Below are 23,427 nucleotides of genomic sequence, written 5' to 3'. Positions count from 1 at the left end.
GAAGAAGCTGAAGCTCCTTTATCTGCCTAAGATCCAGACCCACCAAGAATAATTGTTCTTTCTTTCCTTCCCTGTTATCTCATTATCCCTTGCAGATAATACTTTAATACTTCATTAAAGCAGACCAAGATGTGACCTCACCTGAGCAGACCTTTTTACTAGTATAAAGACTGTCTCCAAGTATCATTTAAATTCTAAAGACAACTCTTTACAAGTTAGTTAATCTCCATTCCAGTCATTCTCCTTCACAATCAGTTATTGTCCTTCAATAGAATTCCTCTTCTCCTCAATACCATAACCTGTTTTACTAGGACTGAAGCCTCCATTCTTTCCGTAACCTCAAAATGGTATATAAGTTTCTGTAACTCATTGGAAAGTTGGATCTTTATCCTGAAGGCTCTAATGTATACATATTAAAAACATTTGTATGCCTTCTCTCCTATTAATCAATCTGCCTCATGCTCATGAATTTTCAGTGAACCTTTAGGTGGCCAACAGCTATGGCCCCACACCTGTATGTATCTAGTCCTTGCTGCTTTCTGCTCTGCCAGGTTTAATTTGTTTGATGCTGTCAATGCAATAGGCCAATGGGACATTCTCTGAGACTCAAGATGATTATGATCCTCTGGACTATATTTCCCCAGAGATCAAACGAGTTTAAGATAACCATGACATTAGGAAAGTGAAGATGTAAATGCTATCCTCCGGGGGTAAAGGTGAGAAATTATTTTTTATTTAAAAAAATTTTTTTAGACAGGGTATCTCTGTCACCCAGGCTGGCATGCAGTGGCGTGATCTCAGCTCACTGCAACCTCTGCCTCCCGGGTTCAAATGATTCTCCCAACTCAGCCTCCAAAGTAGCTGGGACTACAGGCATGCACCACCCTGCCAAGCTAATTTTTCTTTTTTTTTTTTTTTAGTAGAGACGGGGTTTCCACCATCTTGGCCAGGCTGGTCTCAAACTCCTGACCTCAAGTGATCCGCCCGCCTTGACCTCCCAAAGTGCTGGGATTACAGGCGTGAGTCACCGTACCCTGCCAAGGTGATAAATTTCTAATTGTACTTTCAGATCAGATTTCAGAAAACATCATTTACCATGTCAGTAGCTGCAAACTAGGTGACAGAAGTTTTGTTAATTTGTTTAAATATACCACATTTGAAATGGCAGGCATTTAACTTCATTACGTTTACTAATCATTCACAATAGTTTTCCAAACTCATTTAGCTTTGCATGGACCAAACAGACAAGTAAGAATATGATAGAAATCATCACTTCTAAATCTTTCAACTCTTTGATGAGGACAAAAATTTATGCACTCCCCGCCATGTATGTGATATTTATTGTTTTTATTGGGAAGGGTGGACTTCCAAATGTTTTCATAACTATTTCTACTATAAAAGCCCTTATTCCACTGGTAGAAGAGTCTATGAAAGCAATCCGCCAGATGCTGGTTACTGTGAAATAAATTCAATTTGGGTCTTTGGATCTGCTAGACTCACAGTGAAATAGATTTAAGCAAAGACTACATTTATCACCTGCCTTTTATAAGCCCCACTCTGACCTGTGAACCACAGCAGCTTTTTGAGTCTCTCTTACATTCAGAATCTATATTAATGGCCCACAGAGATGCTAGATATTTCTTTCCCCAGGACACACTCACCTAGTTATAGTCAGCAGGTTATTCTGTGGAAAGGTCTAAAGGAAGTTGTATAGTATACATGCCTGGCTTTGCAGCACAGTCTTCTCACAAAAGTACCAATCCTCCCTCTATCAAGGATCTCTGAGGGGACTGACTTAGGTCTGTGAACTCAGAAAAGACCTTCAACTTCCTATATACTGACCTGGGTCAAGATTGTGCACAGCAGACTGAGAGTTTTGTTTTTTGGTTATATAGATGAAGCAACGAGTTAGATATTGCTCATCTATATTGTTTTTAGGAAAACATTAATTAATAAGTCACTGACACAGACTCATGTGGGTTAAAACATTCTAGCAACTCCTATAATTCTATGGTTATATACAGTAGATATATAACTGACTCCAAAGATTAAGCACTGTCACATGAAATCTGTCATTCCAGAATCCTATTTTACACTGAAATCATGAAATTCAGTTCCATAATTTGTCTTCCACTGTCCTCTCTGATCTACACTAAAGAAGTTTTCAAGAATTGTGGTGCTCCCCTTACCAATGCATTTCTTAGAACTCTATTAAATTAAAGGAATCTCTTCCCAAGGGGTACTGTTCTCACAATTAATTTCCTATCATGCATTTATTTTACAGATTAAAAAAAGTATAACAAGGTTAAGTAAGTCATATATCTAAGAAGGTAGTAGATGAGATTAGCAACCAGGCAATCTGATATTACCACCCCTAACTACTATGTCATACCACCTGTAAGATACATGTCAGCAGAATCATTAATCCTAAAAACTGAAGCAAAGGTAACACAAAACAACTTTCCATTGTATTAAATAGAGAAGAGTATAGATTCTTAAAGATATATTAAAATAAAAAGATATAAGACCAAATAAAAGGTGATTTTTAATATAAAAAGTTAAAAAGGGACTTAGTACAATTCAGTTAAAAACTGAAAATAATTAAAGCTATTTCAGAAATAAAAGTTGTGCTAAAATTGGAAAGGAAATAAAAAAATTACTAGTAAACATACATGGTCATGAAGAATAAGTTGGAAAATACTTAAAATGGAAAGCCACAAATAGATAAAAGTAAATTAAAAATTATACAGAGAAGGCAGAAAAACAGAATATTTGTAGAAATAATGTGTCTGAAGAAGAGTTACAACAATTGGGAATGAAAATATTAAAGACAATATTCCTTTACCGCAGTAAAGTTCTGTATCTGTTTACCTAAAATCATCTATGTCTCTCCCTCATCAAAAAAAATTCATGCAGAACTATCTTCACAAAGAAATACTGTGATTTGATTAATAAACTGATAAACTGATGGTTAACCCACATAGATAATTCTATGAGGATACGGGGTTAAGAAAGGAAGAAGAAAAATAAGAAAATCAAGGGACATGTTACAGGGCAATCAAGTACACCTTAAATGTACATTTAAGGCCACGACAAGAGAATTATTTTCTCTAAAGTTATTAAGGATTAAAGTATAACCCAGAACCCAAGAAACCTCACACCATAGAAAATAAATAATAGATTTAAACATAAAAGTTTGAGAAGAAATTATAGGAAAAAGTCTGTGGGATGGGAAAAATTCCTAATCATGACATCAAAAACATGATCTCTTAAAAAGAAAAAAATCAGTAAATCAAACTTTATCAAAATTAAATACTTTTGCTCAGTGAAAAACACTATTAGAAGGATGAAAAAACAACCTATAGACTGGAAGAAAATATATGAAAACCACATATCCAATAAAGAGCTAATATCTAGAATATGTAAAGAACCTCAGCACTCAATAGTATACCCCAAATAATCTAATCTGATATGGGAAAGAGTGCTTGTGGCTTTCTATCACCACTTAGATTATTTTAATAATGATTACTTAGACCAGTGGACTGGCAGAAGAATCTCTGTTCATCTATAATAGAATGGAGTTGGGAGTAGGTAGGTCAGAAAGAAATGTCAAAGAAAAATATTCAGAACCTGTAAAATGGAACTGTTAGAAGAAGACAAATGGAAATCTGAATTAAAGTTTAAAAAGCCTAAGGGGATTCAAATACAGTAGCAAAGAGACTTTCTTGTACTAATAAGACATGGGTTTACAATTAAACAACTTTTATAGCAATTGAAGAGCAAGCTGGTCAATGTTGAGACATCAATTAGTGATATGAATAATCAAGGACCAGAAATTTCTCAAAACACTGAATAAGATAAAAAGGAATTGATAATAACAATGGAGAAAATAAAAGCCTTGGAAGACCTGGAGTTCTTATATAGGTCCTAATAGACCTAACATATTAATATATGCATTTCAGGAGAAGAAAGAACAGGCAGAGTAGAGGCAATCATTAAACAGATAGTAGGGGAAAATTAACTCTGAGGGAGAAAGATCAGTCTTCAGACTGAACATAGAGCTCTAGGCAAGATTAATCACAAAGACACACCTTGTAAAACCTATGATCTATAAGGATTAAAAAAAATATGAGCTTTCAGGTAAAAAAATAATGTTCTTATAAAATAAATTTTTAAAAAATCTGACTTCTACCAGATTCCTCAGTTGCAATATATGCATTAGGAAGCCCATGGAAAAATAACTGATAGTTTTTCCTTGGTATCACTGGGGGATTGGTTCCAGGACCCTCTGAGGATACTAAAACCTAAGATGCTCAAGTCTCTTCTATAAAATGGTGTAGTAGTTACATATAACCTATGCACATCCTCCTGTATACTTTAGATCATCTCTAGTTTCTCTCTAATACCAGATACAGCATAAATGTTACGTAAATAGTTGTTATACTGTATTTTTAAATTTGTAAATTTATATTATTTTTTATTGTTTTTTTTTAGTATACTTAATTCCTAGTTGGTTGAAACTGTGATGCAAAACCTGTAGATATGAAGGGCCGACTGTTTACCATTTTTTTAAAGGAGTCAACAAGAGGGTCCTAAGTTCAGAAGTGTTATTATTGGACACATATTTCTATATCAATGTTTATATCTCTATCTATCTATGTATCTATCTATCTATGTATCTATCTATGTATCTATCTATCTATCTATCTATCTATCTATCTATCTATCTATCTATCTATCTATCTATCTATCTACCTACCTACCTACCTACCTACCTACCTACCTGCCTGCCTACCTGCCTATCTATCTAGTAGTAGATAGTAGTACCTATCTATCTACCTACCTACCTATCTACCTACCTATAGATCTATTTAGCTGGTTACATACATTTTGAGAAATTTCAAGTATTCTTAAGAAAATATTTGAAACATACTTCTAACAAAAAAGCAGACTAGAGATCTGATGAGGAATACAAATGGTAAACATGGTATGTATAGATAAAGACATAGACAAGGCTGATAATCAGCTTGTTTGCATTAGTACAGCTATACTGGTGGTTAAAATATTGAAATATTTCTATAGTGCTTGGTCCATAGCTAATGACCTGATTTCTGGAGTCTTCCCCACACTCCTGACCCTTGCTACTTGGGCTCTTCCCTGTATCCTCTTGACTATCTCCTAGTCTGGCAACTAAAGGATTAATGTCTGGACCATTAGGAGCCCTGCAGGTTTAAAAATCTGTTGTCAGAGAGCTGTAGAGCTGTGTATCATGAAATTCTCCTACTCTTGTGTACATCATTAGATACGTATTTTTTCCATTGTTCTCTATGTCTCTCTCCTCAGTTAAATTCAATATAGGTTTATCTATTTTTTCAGTCTTCTTAAATATACAGTGCTTGCATGAGGGGAATTTGTTTGTGTACTTGCCAACAGAGATTCCTAATTGCTATGCCCATAAGTTCATCACCCAGAGATGAGCCCTGCTGCTCTATTGATTTCCCTGCCTATAGATATAAAGACAGATAAACATAGACAAAGAGATCAAAAGAATGGAATATATATTAATGAAATAATACATTTGCTAATGTTTTGCAACCACCTTTTGTATATACTAACAATCATATTTTCTGTTCAATAAATATTAATGTACACTATAATTTTACCAATACAACTATTGATTAATTTAATTTAATCAATAGATTAACTAGGACTAGAAATCAATTTAACTAGTCCTCTGTTTTTCAATATTTAACTTACTACCAGTGTTTTGTTGTTGTAAACAGTAGTGAGCACACTTGCTTCAGTTGATTTGCGCTGCTGTAACAAAATACCTGAGACTGGGTGACTTATGAACAGTATAGATTTATTTTCTCACAGTTGTGGAGCTGGAAAGACCAAGATCAAGGCACTGCCAGCTTTGATGTCTGATGAGGGCCCATTCCTTATAGATGGTACTGTCTAGGTGTCCTTACATGGTAAAAGGGACAGAAGGGCAAAAGAGGGGACAAATGCTGTGTCTTCACGTGGTGGAAGAACAGAAGAGGAAAAAGGGCCTATGCTAGTTCCCTCCAGCCCTTTTATAAAGCACAATCAATTTAGGATAGTAGAGCCCTCAAGACATAATCACTTCCTCAAAGGCCTCACATCTTAATACCACCACCATGAGGATTATGTTTCCAAACATCTCTGGGGTGGGGGTTAAATTCAGCCCATACCAATACTTAGCTCATTTAATTTATTTTCCTAAAGCCATTACTTACAAGTGGAATTCCTGAGTCAACTATCAGCACAATTTTAAATTATTTCATATGCACACCTAATTTTCTTCCAGAAACTAGATTCCTTGATACTGCAATTAGCAGTGTCTTAAAGATCAAGTTTCCACATTCTTCTATACATTAGAAAACAATTTGCTTAATAATGGGTAATTTTTTTCTTTTGCCAATTTAGTTCAGTAAAAATAGTATCACATTACCTTAATTTGTATTTTTTAAGTGGAAAGCCTTAAAAAGTAAGCCTTAGTTTGTGACAATTATCCCTTCCTTCTCCATTGTTTTTGAATATCCATTTTCCATAAACCAGATTATAATATATATTTAGTTTTTGTCTAGATTTGTGCTGTCTCACAAGGTAGCCACTAGGCAAATATGGCTATTTTAATTTTAATTAATTAAAAATGAAATATAATAAAAAATTCAATTTCTTGGTCATACTTGCCACATTTTAAGTACTCAAAAGCCACATGTGAATAGCAGCCAATGTATCAAACCGCACAGCTATGTATTTTCATAATTGAAGAAAGTTATATTGGACAGTGCTATTCTTGAATTCCTATTCTATAATCCGTTTTAAAATTAATGGAGCTTTATAATACTTTAAAAATTAATATGTCTATTAATTTAGAGTCTTTTGAATAAGGCCTATCTTAATAGCTTTTCTCCAGATTCACGAAGGGTATCTTAGTCTGTTAGAGCTGCTATGACAAAATATCATAGACCGAGTGACTTAGAAACAATGGAAATTTATTTCTCACAGTTCTGGAGGCCAGAAGGCTGAAATCAAGGCTCCAGCACAGCTGGTGTCTAGTGAAGGCCTGTTTCCTTGTTCACAGACAGCTGTCTTTTTGTTAGAACCTCACATTTTAGAAGGGCTGAGGGATCTTTCTTGGTCCTTTTGTATAAAGGCACTAATCCCTGCCCTGGTTGAAAGACCACACTGAGAAATAGTGGAGGCTGGGATGGTATGGGGAAAAGATGCTGTCCTTCTGAGAAGTTAAATAGTTTAATGAATACAAGTGCCTCTGTTTGTTTCATGTCTTTGGCCAATTTTCAGAGCACTGAAATAGTGGTTTTGACAGTTTTGTGCAGTTCTGTTGTTGTTTCTGAAAGAGCGAGTATGTTGCACTCCTCCCTCCATCATGCTAAAGTTACGTGATTTTTGTCACACTGTTGAGTTTGCCTGAGACAGAGGGGTCTTGTCTAATTCTGGGAGTTGCTCTGCATGGGTGCCTCTTTTGATATTGTAGATTCAGATGAGTTGAGGGGGAAAATGCTTTCCTTACCAGAATTTTAATTTTAAATTTCAGAGAGCACCTTGGGTGGGTGGGTATGCAAAGAAGTAGAAGTGGAAACTGTCAAAGCATTGGCCTTCTCTTCTGGGTGAAAGAGTTCAGTGTTGGCATTGACTGTGGCAGTCAATGAATGCTTTTACTTTCCATAAGTAAGATGGTTCCTCACAGTGTTGTTTCCTCATCATAAGGGTTAGAGAGAAGCTGAGCAGTGAGGGATTTATCCCAAATAGAATTTCTAAAAAAATTCATCTGCAGGCTTATTTACATTATCATGTTTGTATTACATTATCAGGTTTGTATTGACATGATCACAATACATTTATGGAAAAATGTGTGGGATATTAGAAATTCATCCCACCAACTGAATTTCTGTGAGGAGTTTCCTCATGCATTAATGAAGAAAAATGGATAATCTAAGTTATTGGGGAGTAAATAAAAAGTCTGAAGTATGATTCCAGTAGTTCCCCTGACTTGAACCACCAGTGGTGGCAGATGAGGACAGACTGAAACAAACCCAGTGGACGTGGGAAGTGTATCCATTTCCCACTAGGTGGCTGCTTGGGCTGGCCTTCAGATCCTTTGCCAGTGAGGGTTTGCCAAGCCACAGGCAGGTAGCCACAAGGGCTATCCTGGATGAGCCCCCAGATATCTAACTAGTTAATGGGTTCTTTTGGCCTGCTATCCAGAAACAGTTGATTTATCAAGCTAGGGGAGTTGTAATTGATATGGTATGGTTGTGTCCCCACCCAAATCTCATCTTGAATTCCTATGTGTTATGGGAGGGACCCAGTGGGAGGTAATTGAATCATGGAGGCAGGTCTTTCCTGTGCTGTTCTCGTGATAGGGAATAAGTCTCATGGGATCCAATGGTTTTAAAAATGAGAGTTTTTCTGCACAAGCTGTCTCTTTTGCCACCACCAAATAAGAGGTAACTTTCGCCTTCTGCCATCATTGTGAGGCCTCTCTAGCCACATGGAACTGTAAGTCCATTAAACCTCTTTCTTTTGTAAATTGCCTAGTCTCAGGTGTGTATCAGCAGCGTATAAACAGACTAATACAGCAATAAAGAGTTTAATACACATAGAGCCATCTAAATGGAGACCAGAAGTTTTATTATTACTAAAATTAGCCTCTTTGAAAATTTGGAGGCTAGGGTTTTTCAAGGATAGTTTGGTGGGCTAGGGGTTAAAGAATGGGGAATGTTTATTGGTGAGGAATCCAAATATAGGTGTGTAGAAAACAGTTCTCATGCTCTGCATCCACTTCCAAGTAAGGGTCATAGAGCAGTCTCTGGTCTGGGTGGAGTTATCCGTTAGTCAGAAATGTGAAAGTCTGAAAAGACATCTTAAAAGGCCAATAGGCCAAAGGTTCTATAATAGTGTTGTTATTTATAGGAGTAATTGGGGAAGTTGCAAATCTTGTGACCTCCAAAACAGTGACTGGTAATCATTTATTCCTATGTCTTTGCAGAATTCAGACCCCTCTCATCTTCCTAACCTGATGGACTTTCATTGTTTTAAAAATGTGGTTTAATTTTGGGAAGGCCTATTTTCACTTAAACTATAAACATTTATCCCAAAATTAACTTGGCCCATGTCCAGGAATGACCAAAGGCGGTTTAGAGGTAAAAGGCAAGATGGAGTTGGTTAAAACGCTGTCCTTCATTTGCTGCTGCAGCAGCTCAACAGACCTCCTTCACTGTCATAATTTTCTCACTGTTACAGTTTTCACAAAGGCAGTTTTAGAAGATCAGATCCTAAGATTACCTCTTGGAATCCTAAGACTGTCATAAGCTGAAGGCTGCAGAAATTAGGAAATTCGGTGGCAATGTTTACTCCTTGCTTATATTAGTGTGGATTAGTTTCTTTATAAAAAATGGAGAAATTCCACATCTGGACCCCAGTTTTCCTTCTCATTGCTCCTCCCCAGAGTTTTCCTGCTCTTCCTATTTTCCACTTAGAATTAATGGTTTGGTTAGACTTACTGCTTGAAGACAGTCTCCTCTCTCTTTCATGGATACTTCTAAGGTAACTCAATGAATTCTGGGCAAGTTTAGGGCCACCCCAAACAGCCTGAAATCTTGAGACACACCATGGAGTTCCTGAGGTGGTGCTCACTGCTCTTTGAAAGGGGAGAATTAGATTAGAGCCTTAAGGAAAGTCAAGTTTTAGAATCTAGAATGAAGCTGGTAATGTGGAGATTCAGTTAGGAGATGGCTTATTGTTTGGCTTTGAAAGCAGAAACTGGATAATTCCTAGAAGGAACAGAAAAGTCACTTTTTGTTATTGTTGTTACTATTGATTGTTTTAAAGGTAGAAGTGATTGTATAGGTGTAATGGCTGAAGGAGCCCCTAGAGAGTTGATGTCTGATATTACAGTCTCTGAAATGACTATCTGATTAACCCACTGAATTGAAGCAGCTGAATATCTTTACCTTTTTTTAAATGACAAATTGAGGCCAAGGCAACACTGGTTTCACACAAACCTTCTTTTTCTTATCACCCAACAATAAAGACAAGCATAATATTCATTTTCACTTTAGGCTCTGGGGACAAATCAGTAAGTAAAATCTATTGATGCAGGAACAATGTAAACACTTGTAGGTAACGATGTAAACTCCTTGTCAATATCAGAAAGAGGAGCTGTGTTTGTAAACTCATATTTGCAGAAGCACTATAACAAAGGGTAAATTTTTCAGTGATTGCATTTTGTTCTGATTTCTACCTTCTCCTGAATCTGTTATTCTCTCTTTTCATTAAATCTGTACCAGCCTCCTGTATACTCATAATCTCTGCCCTATAGTGAAATTCACCAGTCAATGTCAATGCCTTGGTTATCCACACTGTTGAAAGCAAACAGCAGCAAATCATTTTAAGTTCATTTGATGATAAATGCACTATTAATGGATCAGAAAGACAAATGGACTCAAACTGCAAATCCACACAATGTCATAGGAGTTTATTGTAAGGGTGAGGGTAGTTGAATTTCCAACATGATATATAGAAAGCATAACTTTTATGACATAAACGTTTGTATACCATACAATTGAGTTGCAGTAACAGGCCTCTGGGGTAATGAGGTGATTTTTCGCATTTTGTGAGTTAAAACTTTAGAAAAATTCTGTCCTTAGTTTGCTGCTGTTGCAGCTCAACAGATTGTGAGCCACCATCCCTTCCCCTGCTGGGAATGGCCTTCTCTGTCCAAGACAGAGAAAGATAACCAGAAAACTCAAGGCCAGACACGATGCTTGTTTTCTATAGCAAACTTTCTGATGAAAGCAGTGGCTTTTGAATTGCATGGTCCATGAAACTTCAATATTCAAAAAAATGTTCAGGGACACCTTATTTATATTTGAGTAGAAGGTGGGGCTGTGGATCTCCCACCCCAAGTTCAATCAAAGCAGTTTCTCTGTGGTCATTTATATATCATGGATTTCTGAGTTAGACTTTACTTTTTAAATGGATTTCATCAATTAAAGAAAATTGGAAAAACCCTGATTTTTGGTTTAATTAGAATTTGAGCAAATCTACTCAAGTGGAGGGTTACATGGAGTAGGAATGAAAAAAGGAAGTAACGGACACAGTATCTTGGGCCTGCAGATAACACAAAATCACTGACTCATGCAGTTTGTATAGTTATATAACCAACTGTTTTGTGTTTATAGTAACTCTGAAAAGAATCATAGAAAATCTGCCCCAACAAACGGTGCCTGGATTCAGACAAGACTGCCTTTCAAGAGCAATGAAGTCTTGGGTCATTTATTCAGCATACTGATTCTCCTTTTTCTAGTTTTAAGGAGTTTTTCTAGTTTTATAAGAGGACTAGTAACATCTACTTCACAGAGGCATTGGAGGGATAGATGATTTAATAGGCATGAGCAGGTATTCACAGAAAGAATAGTTGCTTTGCCTTTTTTTCTGTGTTCTTATATTCATCCAATTATCACTGAAAGATTAATTTCTCCTTTGATTTGTGGTTAACAAGTCAAGTTTCCAGGCCATTCTATATTCAGTGCCTTAGAGAGAAAGAAAAAAATATTTTGGACTCAGTGTCAACTCAGTCATCATGAAAATAAGAGCCTGTGAATAGAGAAGGTGTGCATGGAGATGGCAGCCAGAATTTCTAAGGAGTTACCTCAGGCCCCACCATGTTGCCTCATATGAATGTTTTGGTCTTCTCCCAGAGGGAAGAGCTGTGCCCAAACTCAAGTCCTACAGGACCAAAGCCCCCACATTTTCTACATGGACTGCTTGAAGCCTGGCAATTCTTAGTACTCTGCTAAACAATCTGATCTCAGATCACTTGGCACCCAAGTGTAAGGTGCAGTGTTGCTGTCATAGCTGTCTTAGGAAAAAGAACACAATAGATTCCTTGAGTGGAGTGCAGTTCCACAGTGTATTCAGCTATGCCCAAACCCAAGAATTTCTTTTCACAATATGCTGAGAGAATGGGCACCATAATACCTCTGAGCCTTCTGCCCAAAGTCCAGATTTGATTCAGTGACCCTCATTATTGTTTGCCCACAGCAGTATACCCCCAAATCATAGCTGTAACAATAATACTAAAGACTTCTCTAACTTGAGAAAGCTTCCCATTTAAAAAAGATGTTATAAATGTGTTCACATGAGAAATATGTAGGGCACGTGGCAATTTTCAATCAACATTAGGGTTGTGTGAACCGGCTAAAATGTAACTGATAATATTAGAAGCTTAAACATAATAAAAATATCCCAACTGACATTCCTTTCATTAGAATCCATGGAATTTGAGGAAAAGTATTTGATTGTATGCTTTGCTTTTTATATTATTTTGTTTCAAAATATTTGATAGCCAATCATATTTTAAGGAGATAGTTTAATATATTAGATACTACTACTATAAATGCTTTAGCAAAAAATTTATACATAAACAAGGAAATTAATTTAAATTATTCTTATTGTGTACTTTAAACATAGTAACCTCAAAGAACACTTACACATGAGATTGTGTGAATTCGAAATAAATAAAATCTCCTAATAGTATACAATTCAGATATTTAAGAAATGAAAACATGCCTTTTCTCCAATTAGTTAAAAATATTCTCAAATTATGATGTTTTATGAAGACACATTCTCTTGGATAAGTCATTTCATTTAGTGGAGAAAATGATGGTGGTTTGACAGTTTGTAATTATTCTATAATGTACTTTTATTATTTTTTATTATGATTAATATATATTTTATATTTATTTAAAGTTATATTTATTTCATTATCATATTGAGGTCTTTCAACAAACAGTGAATAGTTACTACATTGTAGATGTAGGCAAAGGACAAACAGGTCACTACCCCTGACCTCAGGAAGATTTCAGTCTAGCTAAAACAATTACCCATTTACATAGAAAGTGAATATGTGTGAATAAAGAACTAATGTGTGATAAGTCAGAACGTTGGCAGGGAGTCCTAACCTATCTAGGAGTGACCATGGAGGCGAGATTCACATACAGTAATGGTTTATAGGCAGAAGCCTGAGACAGGAATAAGAGAAATGTACCAGGAGAAAAGGAAGAATCAGCCCATAGAGAATAGAGACCTCGGAAGAAGAAGAAAAGAGGGAGTTCTAGAGGGGAGACGTAGGTAGGGATCAGATCATGGAAGCCTTAGGATGGGAAAATAAAAATACACAATAACTTATTGGAAGAGGGCAACCACAGAATCCAGTTTTAAAATACACAACACAAATGGCTGTTAACATGAAAGGAGTTCCTGGAAGGGAAAACTGCTTGAATAAAAACAGCACAATAGGACATCTTCAGAAGTTAGCACATGAAGAGCACAGGAAATGTGGGGCAAGCTGGGGGAAGTCTGGACAGAGGAGAAAAGATTGTTTGGGACCTGATGGTGACAGGCTTTGCGTTCCACATGGAAGAATTTGAATGCAATCCCCATGACAATGGGAAGCCATGGATGATCAGATCTATTGTGGAAAGTCCACTGCATTAATTTGAATTGGAGGTTGGGAGAAGAGTTAGCCAGCAGTGGCAGTCAAAATCCAGAATGTGATGATGAGGCAGTGGGGATAAACAGGTGAAAATCTACCGGAGAGCAATTTTAATGTCTACAGTTGTTAAAATTTCATAACTGCTTGTATTTTAATACAGAGTGAAGTCGTTTTGGCTTTGTTTTGTTCTATTTTGTCTTTTGGGAGGTGGTGACCCTGGAAAACTAGTTGTGTGTGTTTTTTTTTTTTTTTTTTTTTTTTTTTTTTTTTAAGTTAGCCTCTCTGTTCCCTTGAAGGGTCAATTTGGAGAGTTAGAGACAGTTGATTCTTATTTAATACATCATATGTCAGCATTTAGGTGTTCACATTTTACAATTAGAATGTTGAAGAAGCATCCCGGAAATGGGGGAAGCCAAGTTGCTGATGCTATGAATAATTGACTTAGCTCATGCTATGGACAAGTAAGCGTGGAAATTGCAACAAGACCATGGTCAACAGGAATCATTATTTGTTGTTGGAAGCTTCTGGCATCATGAGCCCTTGTGATCACAGACAGAAAAAGCAAACAAAAATTCCAACAGCCTATGCATTCCTCTCTGTCCAGCAGTGCGCCCTACCATCAGCCATACCTTCCAATTCTAATCTGTGCTATTTCCTGGCAATATTTGTTGGATTTGGAATCAAACTTAAAAGTATATCTATTTCTCTGTTTGTTTCCAGATCTTCTCAATATTTTTTATTGTCTAATGCACCACTACTGTCTCTGCCTAGTTTTTATTTTCCTCTGAGATTAAAACTATCAAGTTTCCATGTTCACTGAAAAGCTGCTGCTCCATAGACATCATGAGAACATACCCCACTTGTCATTTTTCTTTAAAATTAGGCAATGATCTCTCAGGATGTACACACAAACTGAAAGAGATAATTCACCTGGAAACAATGTTATTTAAAACAGGAGAGGAAATACATTCTCGTTATCAGCTCATGAGACCAATTCTAAACTTGTATTCAAAGTCAGTGTGAGTGCCGGTGAGCAGAGAAATGAAAAATGAAGTGTAAGGAAAGATGTTAGAAAAAAAGGAATGCAAGAGGTATCCTGTAGGGATAGCAAGGAGAACATTTGAAAAGAAAGTTTGATGTGGGGAGACTTACTTCGTGGTTATAGTAATGGCTTGTTTGGATGTAACTTACCAGGATGTAAGTGTCCTGTGGCGTAGTTTCCAATGTCTTTCATCTTTAAATTCCATTAGCACCATTCATAATTCAATGAGTCTGGATAAATAATAACCGAATAAATGAAAAATCAATTAACAAGCAAAACAAATGAAACAGACACAAAATACAAGTACTGTGAAACACTCGACTTGAAATATAAAAGTTGTGGAAGTGGGCTTAGCTCTGAAGGAAATCCAAAGTCAGGTGCATTGAATTCAGAAATTCAATGTCTTGAGCTAGGCTGCTCCACTGAGATCAGCAGCAAACATCCCTAAGAATTCATTTTTGTAGTTATTTATTCATGTATATATATAAAATTGACACTTTGCTTTCTCAAGTTGGCTGTGTTGTGCATCTATTGTAAATTTTGAGTGATGGCAATGTTTTAATCCTAGAAATTACTGTGATTAGGTTCTTATTATCTCACTAGCTGAGATGTACACAAAAATTAATGTCCAATCACCAATCCTATTTCTTCTGGTTTCTGAAATCTGGTCTAGGAGCTCAGGGTTAGATATACCCAAAGACACCTCCCTAACTGTATATCTCAGAGCCCTCTGCCTCCTACATCTTTCTTACTGGACACAGCAATCAGCTAAAAGCTCCTAGATTCTCATATCGCTGTCTGCTTGTTTTTGTTTTCACAAAATAAAAACTGCTTTGGGATTTGGGAAACTTTTGATTCTTACTTTGATTAAACTTGTGTATTACATATTAATTTTATATATCACTACCAGTTTCACAGAGTTAACAGAATTTACCTTGGAATAGGACACACATCTGCTCAGCCTTCTCTGGTAATTCCCCACACTGCTCCACATAATATAATGTCTGCTGGGGTACCTAAGCCTGTTTATATACTCTCCCCTGTGCTTTAACCAATGCTCTGTTCATGAGTCATCTTACAGCTTTTCTTCTTACATGATTTCATTTGCATTTATTTTATTTTTAAAGTTTGTTATTGTGATAAAAATATGCATAATTTAAAATTTACTATTTTAACCATGTTTTAGTGTACAGATCAGGGACATTAAGTACATTGACATTGTTGTGCAATCATTGCCACTATCTATCTCAAGAAATTTTTCATCTTCCCAAACTGAGATTCTATAGCCACTAAATAACCCCGTATGTTTTAAGTTTTTACTGCAGTATAACACATGCAGGAAAATCTCACATATTTACTATCAGAACATGAGTACACCTATATAATTCCCACTAGGTAAAGACATGGGATGCCAGAACCTTAAAAGTTACCTTTTGGTCTTCCTGGTCATCATTCTTCCCTTTTTCTGAAAAGGCAAATTTCTATCCTATAGGTAACCCCTATATATAAAACAGCCTATTGCATTGGCTTTTTTTTTCTCATTCAGTTTCTTTGTGAGCTTCATCCATGTTTCTGCGTATAACTAACTGTGAAATGTTGATTTTCATTGTTGTATGTAAAGTACTCGACTGTATAAATATATATCATGATTTATTGATATATTTAGACTTGATGGACTTTGAGCCATATTCAAATTCCAAATTTTGCCTATTATGAAAAACACTGCTATAAAAATTCTTTTGCAAGCATTTTGGTCCAAAAGTGCACATATTTTATATACATATTATACAGTATACTTTCATTTTATTTCTAAATTTATATTTAACCAGAAGTAGAATCGTAGTGTATAGGCATATTAAACTTTAGTATGTAACACTAAATAATTTTTTAAGGCAGTAATTTCAATTTGTACTTCTAGCAGCTGTGAAGGAGTCCTCAAAATGTACCACATCTTTGGCAACACTTGAAGTTCTCAGTCTTTTAAATTTGCACAATTCTAGTAAAATATAATGGTATCTCATTGTCTTTTTAATTTGCATTCCCTTAATGATGAATGAGCTTGAGCACCTTTTCATGTTTATGGCATTTTTAGTATTCTCTTTTATGAAGTTAATATTTAAGTATTTTGCCAATTAAAAATAGGTTATATTTTATTATTGATTTATAAAACTTCCTTACATATTCATAGTCATTTGTCAGTTATTTGTGCTATAATAAATGTCTTCTCTCACCTTTTTTTTTTTTTCTTTTTTTGAGACCGAGTCTTGCACTGTTGCCTGTGCTGGAGTGCAGTGGCGCGATCTTGGCTTACTGCAACCTCTGCCTCCCAGGTTCAAGTGATTCTCCTGCCTCAGCCTCCCGAGTAGCTGGAATTACAGGTGCCCACCACCATGCTCAGCTAATTTTTCTATTTTTTTTTTTTTTTAGTAGAGACAGTTTCACTATGTTGGCCAGGCTGGTCTCCAATGCCTGACGTAGTGATCCACCTGCCTCGGACTACCAAAGTGCTGGGATTACAGGCGTGAGCCACTGCACCTATCTGGCCCTTCTCTCACTTTTTTATTGACCTATGTTTGTACATTTTTATGGGGTACGTGTAGTATTTTGTTATAACATAGAATGTATAATGATCAAATCAGGTTGTTTGAATATCCATCACTTCAAGTATTTATTGTTTTTATGTGTTGGAAACACTTGCAGTCCCCTCTTAGCTATTTTGAAATATACAATATATTGCTGTCAAGTCTAGTCATCCTACTCTGCCATCAAACATTGTAACTTATTTTTTTTCTGTTTAACTGTATGTTTATACCCATTATACATATCCTTATCTCCCTTACCTTCCACCATGATCATGAGGCCTCCCCAGCCACGTGGAACTGTGAGTTCAATTAAACTTTTCTTTTGTAAATTGCCCAGTCTCAGATATATCTTTATCATCAGTGTGAAAACGGACTAATACAGTAATAAAACAAAAGATGACACTTAGAACTGGATCGCTTGGCCCTTTCTCTTATTTCCTCCCAGTTCAAAATGCTTGCATATTTTAATAGCCAGCATTCTCTTAGATCTGCAGTTGGGTTCCATACAGTCAAACCTTAGCACAATCTTTGTAGTTTTAGCCTTTTTCCAGAAAATCAACTTAGTCTGCCCACCATAGCCACTCTGCTTCCTGTTAGAATGCCACTTTCCCTGGGCCTACAGAGAATCCTTGCCCTTCTTGTACTGTGTTACTTTATGGAGTTGGTACTTGCCCCACTTCTTACAGAAAGTCCGGTGGGTTTTAGGAACATTCACCATGTTTGCGTGAGTGCTATTGGCATGGAAAGGATCCCTATACATTTTCTTTATCTTACTTTGTTCAGCATCTAAGACCTTAGCATGTTGTAAAAAGTGGTCTCTTTCCCAATATCAGTGGAACTGAGAAATGTATTAGAATCTGACATTGGAGGATCCATGTTTTCCTGCAGAGAACTGAGCCAGGAGGAGGCAAGCAGAGCAAGCACAGAACCCTGCAGCAGTATTTATAATCAAGGGATAATCAAGGTCTGCAGCAGAGGTAGTTGGACTCAATTATTCTTTCCCAGATTATGCCGTCAGTATCTATACCTTCGAATCATAAGAGAACTGATATTGAGGGCTTATAGGCGACCTGCTCTGAGCTTAGCAAGAAAATTGCAATCCTATGAAGAAAGTAATATTATTGTCCCACTTTAGAGGTAAGGGACCTGAAAGTAAAGAGACTGACAACTTACCCAAGGGCGTAGAACTGGTAAAGGTTGATCCAGTGTTTGTATCCCTTTTTTTTCTGATTCCAGAGCCCGTGTAAACAAATATACTACATATATCCTTCTTCCTCATGTCTCTATGGTGAACTTAGACCTCAGATAGCTTTGGGGGCAGTTTTTGGTCATCTCAGTATCACATCTTTAAACCAATGCTTCTCAGTCTTCATTGTGCACATGAATCACTTGGGGATCTTTAAATGCAGATTCTGTTTGGGTGTGTCCGGGGTGAGGCCCAAGGATCTGTGTTCTAAAACGCTCCCTGGCGATGCTGTTGCTGCTGCTGCTGACACAGGCCCAAGCTTTGAGAAAACAGCAAGAGTTTAACCCAGCTGTAAAGTTGAGCTGTGAATCCAGTAGGTCACATCTACACCTGCTTGCCTTGATTGGCTGAATAATTCCAGCTGCTGTGCATTCCCCTTCAGGGGTCACTTGCTTAATGAAAGAGCTACATAGGCTGTTTCATCAATTTGCCCACAGTAAATGGTATTACAAAGAAGAATTTCTATGTCTCTCTGATTTTGTTCATGCTCTGGAGAAGGCTGCGAAATAGGTAATTTATGCCAGCAGTTACAGATTACACATTTATTTAGCTACCTGACCGCAATAATAAGACCCTACAGGGGGCCAGATGGCGTTTCGTGGTCTTTACAATGCTGAAAATCTGTCCAAATGTAACAATTATGTAGGTTTCAATGGTCTCCTTATGCAATCCCAGGTAAAAAAAAAAAAAAAAAAAAAAAATCAATCCTTATGATATAAAATGTGAATCTGGCTAGTGACCTAGTGGTGTCCTCTCCAAAAACTTTGTAGCTCTTTTGGATTTGATTTCCAGACACAAAGGAGAAAGCAGAACTGTGTAATTAATTCAATAGTCTACACATGTCTAAGAGGCTGTAATGCCTCTGATTACCTCTCTCATCCTGTGTGGGACTCAGGTGAAGGCAAGATTGTCTCCTTGGCTGTTTCTGCTGTGAATTTCTTCTCTGGTAATCCCTAACAGCATGCATTTTGTACTGAAAAGGTAAGGCAAGAAATGAAACTATGGGAGAGTTAGTTAATCCTTGGGATATAGCAGTCCTCTATGATCTCACCAGGCAATGTTCTAGAGGTGATGCAGCTGGACAGATGGCACCTGTAATGTCTTTTCTTTCAACATAAATGGGACAAAAACAAAAACAAACTATAAAAGAAAAATGAAAAGACATTTGTCTGGAGTGGAGTCTAGAGATGGGGCACTTTGGCTTTCTCTGTTAGGTTTATAAGATTTGGGGAGGTTATCTTTCTGATGAAGAATACAAAACTACTTTGATGCGCTTGTGCGTGAGGAGGGGATGATAATTATTAAACCCAATTAGCTCTTCAGCCAATTCACTTCTGCCTGTATTGTTGCTCACTGATTTATCTCGCTTCCGGGCCTTCTTCTTTTATTACCCTTCGCCCACTCCCTATGTCAGCTGAATATAATTTCTTTGCTTGTTCTGTCATTTCATAATTCCTTGTCTTCTTCAGTGACTTTTCAGGACATCGTCTGAACTCCAAGGATGGCTTTCTGAGGCTTCCTGTGGCTCCAGAGACATTTTGGAAACTTGAATTGTTTCAGGCCAGCTTCATCATCTTTTTATCATGAACTTCCTTGTCTGCAAATATTTTTTTCTCTTTTCTTTTTTACTGTTTCTTCCACAAGCCTAGGAATCAAGGGAGAAATATGTCATTTACTCATAAACATATTTAACTTGGTGAGTTCAGTTATTTTGCATTTCATCTTGCATCCAACAAGATGTGTCCCATCTCCATCTTCTCCATTTCCCTGCCACATTAGTTACTATGTATGTATGTGGTCCACATAGGTGAAAAGCACAATTCCAGGCACTTTATGTGCATATCTTATTTAATATGAGATTTAAGGAACTGTTATGTATGCTCATTATCTTTTACATTTCTCCTTGAGATCCTAAACTATATTTTTTTGTTATATCCAGGAGTGGGATTGTTGTGTTCTAGAGTTTGAGCATTCTCAGTTCCACTAAATAGTGCCAGATTTTTTTTCTCTCTCAGAAGCGGGTACCAATTTATATTCCCACTAAGAGTGCAGAAGGTACCACATTTCTTTACAACTCTAACAATATTGGATATTTCAGTTGCTCAAATCTTTGCCAATCTGTAAAGGTATAAATTGACATCTTTTTTAAAGTGTTAGTTTATTGCTTCTTTCTGATCCTTTTTCAACTCCTTATTGAAATATGAACATACAGAAAAGTATACGTGTACATCTCAATACATTTTTACAAATAGAACACAGTGTGTAACTGTTATGCCAAAACTCTATTGACTCTAACGGGATGGCACCAGGTTCAAGAGGCCAAATAAGAGACCCAGAACCAGAGAATGAGACATGGTGTGTTATCAGGAGCTTTTTTTTTTTTTTTTTTTTTTTTTTGAGACTGAGTCTTGCTCTGTCGCCCAGGCTGGAGTGCAGTGGTGTGATCTCGGCTCACTGCAAGCTCCTCCTCCTGGGTTCATGCCATTCTCCTGCCTCAGCCTCCCGAGTAGCTAGGACTACAGGCACCCGACACCATGCCCGGCTCATTTTTTGTATTTTTAGTAGAGACAGAGTTTCACCATGTTAGTCAGGACAGCCTCCATCTCCTGACCTCATGATCTGCCCACCTTGGACTCCCAAACTGCTGGGATTACAGACGTGAGCCACTGCGCCCGGCCAAGAGCTTCTATACAGGGGAGAGAGTCCAGTGGTGGTGGACTGGGCAGAAGAACTGCGACCACTTTCAGAAAGCGTTCAGTTTACACAAAATTTTCACTTAACACTCTCCCCCTAACAACCCCCACCTGGCAATCTTCGTTTAACCCGTAACAAAGGGCCTTGATCTCTAGTATGGCATGTTTCCAGGGGCTGGGCCAGAGACACAGATGTTCCTCTTAGATAAGGAGTGGATCTCCAAGTTGGCTACTCCTGGATTCCTTAGCTCGAAAATCTGAACATTCAGGTGCCTATGCCATACAGTATCATTCTTAGGGTATGCGCAGGTTATCACTCTCAGGTGCATCTACCATACAGTAACCAATCCAGATCAATACAGTTTTGCATTTCTCTGATTACTGCTAACCAATGTTGAATCTCCTGATAATAATTAACCATTTGAAACCCCCTCACTTCATATCTTTTGATCATCGTTCTACTGGGCTGCTTCTTTTCAACTTCCTACTGCACAAAACATTCTTTTACATTCCAGAACTTATTTATGTTAGATGTTATACATGTCACCTATCTTGGGTGTTTAGGAGTTTTAATAAATGTTAGGGCTGTAATAGATGGAGAATAGAAGACATCAGGTTTCAAAAATCACGTGTACTCACAGAAAGCCAAGGACCTGGTTTTTAGAGCAGAAAACTTTTTCACCCATCATAGTAAAGAAAAATGCAAACTCCAGCCAGTGAACAGAGATTATATAGTGGCTTTTTTGGTCTTAAAAGTAAAATAGAACACTTCTATGGACTTTTTCAGAAAAGCCATAGGGGAAAAAAAAATATATATATATATATATATATATATCCAAATCCAAACACAAACACAAACTTCAGCTGATCCAACTGAACATCTGTTGGTATTGCTGTTTCTTTTCATGAAATCAAGTCCTCTGCTTGGCGAATATAATTGCTTTACTTTAATCCTGTTGCTTTGCCTTCTCTTCACTCAAGGGTCTTTGATTGACAGCTTGATGGGTTTTCTTAGAATTAGATTCAAGTGAGTCAACTAAATTAACTGAAAGGGCTATGCATTTTAGACCACCTGTTCCTCAGCTGTCTCAGAGCTACAAGCATGTCAGATAGTTGACTGAGCTTAATTTACCTCATTCCTTAAAACAAGCAATCAATCAAATTTGTAGCATATAAAAGGAAAATACAGCATAATTGGAAACTGAGTGAAGACAAACCTCTTGAATTCCAGTGGAACTTTTCCTCTGATGCTTACTGTCAGGTATCAACAAATGAAAATTATTATTTCCAAGGAACACTGTGAACAGCTAAAAATTACCAGAAAGACCTCTCCCTAAGAATGGAAAATACCTTCAGCAGGCTCCAACAATCAATGCTTGAGGAGTACTTGGGCATTTCTATCATATGCATACACAAAGGACTGTGGGGGATAAATGCAGACTATCCCAAGGACGCAGGAGATGTTGCAGTTGCTGGAGAATAAAAACAATTTATGTTATTAAGGTCTGTATAGGTCCCCCAGTGGATTTCCACACCTTTAAGACACAGCCTTAAAGACAGGCACACCTGTGACACAGCGTCCAAGAAGAGAAGGGAATTGAGACAATTAGATAAACTGCAAGGGAAAGAACAAAATTTAAAGAGAAACTTCATACCTGAGGTTACTAATGTTCCAATTTCCTGACACTGCAAGAAGTCAGCAATGTTCCAGATAATACTTTAGAAAAGGAAATGAAGGTTTACATGAGTTTCTTCCCTCTCTCATATATCTTAATTCCATAGAGGCAAAATTAAGCTCTTACAGGGAATCAGATGGAATATTACTGGCAAAAAATGAGTGCTTGTTGAATAAATAAAGACATTTAAAAAGTAAACCTGGCAGAGCAAGATGGCCGAATAGGAACAGCTCCAGTCTCCAACTCCCAGCGCCAGCGACACAGAAGACAGGTAATTTCTGCATTTTCAACTGAGGTACTGGGTTTATCTCACTAGGGAGTGCCTGACAATCGGTGCTGGTCAGCTGCTGCAGCCCGACCAGCGACAGCTGAAGCAGGGCGAGGCATCGCCTCACCTGGGAAGCGCAAGGGGGAAGGGAATCCCTTTTCCTAGCCAGGGGAACTGAGACACACAACACCTGGAAAATCGGGTAACTCCCACCTCAATACTGCGCTCTACCAAGGATCTTAGCAAATGGGCACACCAGGAGACTATATCCCACACCTGGCCGGGAGGGTCCCACACCCACGGAGCCTCCCTCATTGCTAGCACAGCAGTCTGCGGTATCCCGGCAAGGCAGCAGCAAGGCTGGGGGAGGG

At 37.3% G+C, this 23,427-nt stretch overlaps 1 pseudogene; it reads right to left on the bottom strand.

Moving 5' to 3' along the window:
- Positions 1-17,036: 17,036 nt before the first annotated feature.
- On the bottom strand, positions 17,037-20,241 carry LOC110742668 (annotated as a pseudogene).
- Positions 20,242-23,427: the final 3,186 nt, after the last annotated feature.

This window comes from Papio anubis, chromosome 2, assembly GCF_008728515.1.
Source record: "Papio anubis isolate 15944 chromosome 2, Panubis1.0, whole genome shotgun sequence".
NCBI classification, from domain to species: Eukaryota; Metazoa; Chordata; class Mammalia; order Primates; family Cercopithecidae; genus Papio; species Papio anubis.
Note: the sequence above shows the minus strand (reverse complement) of the source record. Positions and strands in the feature narration are given on the sequence as shown.